Source organism: Hyaena hyaena, unplaced genomic scaffold (assembly GCF_003009895.1).
Source record: "Hyaena hyaena isolate Hyena2069 unplaced genomic scaffold, ASM300989v1 scaffold_480, whole genome shotgun sequence".
In the NCBI taxonomy this organism is placed as follows: Eukaryota; Metazoa; Chordata; class Mammalia; order Carnivora; family Hyaenidae; genus Hyaena; species Hyaena hyaena.
This window is the reverse complement of record NW_024081108.1, coordinates 527,445-528,985: the sequence shown is the minus strand read 5'-3', so window position 1 is coordinate 528,985 and position 1,541 is coordinate 527,445. Positions and strand designations below refer to the sequence as shown.

The following is a 1,541-nucleotide window of genomic DNA, read 5'->3' as shown; positions in this document are numbered from 1 at the left end:
TTTGAGTCCTGTTCCCACCTTACTAGCAAGGTGATCCTGAGAAAGCCAACTCATCAGAACCTTGAGTCCATGTCCATAAAATGAAGACATTACAACCTGTCCTACCTATATTACGGAGTTACTATATGTAAAATTTTTCCAACAGCTATAAAGTACTATAAAATGACAACTACAGAGGTCAGTGAAGTTAACCACCAAAATAATTATTTCAGCTTCATGCCTATAACCAAAAGCTTTTAAACAAAACAGGTTATATAAAAGCAGTCATTAAGCAAATGAATATATACTAACTCACACTATGTTCCTAGTCTATTGAATCTAATCTCTGGAAGAAATTATTTATGGGGAATATCTGAGTTAAGATATTTATTAGTGTTTATACAAATAAGATGCAACCACTGATTCAAAAATAGGAGGGTGTTTTCCTTTAATGAGAATGAATTCTTTAATACATTCTTTAATAGGACTCTATTTGAATAAGAATTCCATACAAATAGAATATATAATTAACACAAGAAAACAAGGAAAGATTTTACATTACACACAAGACATTCAGTTGGTTCAATAATGGTGAGCTACCCTTCCAACTGAACACTTATTTTTATATTTATTACAAATATTGCAGTCAGTTTGGTATATGCCAACAATCATAGAGTTTTAACATTTAGTAGCATGAAGCACACTTAACTGTTTCCAAAGGGATATGTGATGTAGTCTTCATTTCAGAGGAACAGAAATGACTGAATTACTGTCTGCTCTTTAATGTTTCAACTAACCATTCCTTTGCCTCATCAAGGCCAGTGACTTTGGTTGCTAAAGTTTTGAATATTTGCCATTTTCTGTCCTTCAACGCAGGTCACCCAAGTGCATTTGCCATCCTTGAGGGAGTCATGGCCTGTTCCATGTCATGCTTATTTGCAAACACCGCTAAAATGGCTTTTCTCAGACCTTCTTCCTCCAACATGGCAACTAACTCTGATTTCGAAATGCCAATTCGGTCTCGGTCACATAAATCTACTACATAAATGACTGCATCTGTGTTTGAATAATAACATCTCCAGTATGGCCTGATACTTGTCTGTCCTCTCAAATCCCAGACTTGGAACTTAAAGTTTTTGTATGTTACTGTCTCAGCATTAAATCCAATAGTAGGAATCGTAGTAATGACTTCTCCAACCTGTAGTCTATACAAAATTGTAGTTTTTTCCTGCTCCATCTAATCCCAAAATTAAAATCCTCATATCCCGGGTTCCAAACAGACTAGAAAAAATACTTGAGAAAAAGCCACCCATGATGAACCGCCCTGTCTGCCCTTGTCGGTGGTTAAAGACAGGCCCCAGCCTCCTATTCGAGCCCCGGCGCTGGCAAATCTGCAAGCCTCGCCTCCGGCTCTGCCGGCTCCGGCTCCGAGGGTTTTCTTTGGAAGTCTGGTCCGCCAGCAACTTCCACGTTGGACTCCCGGCAGGCGAGGGAGTGACAGGCGGTGAAGGTACTTTTGATTTTGTTGAGATAAAGGTCTGTATGATTAACTGAATATCCAC

The 1,541-nt window shown here is 38.5% G+C and overlaps 1 pseudogene; it reads right to left on the bottom strand.

Moving 5' to 3' along the window:
* Positions 1-692: 692 nt before the first annotated feature.
* On the bottom strand, positions 693-1,338 carry LOC120246625 (annotated as a pseudogene).
* Positions 1,339-1,541: the final 203 nt, after the last annotated feature.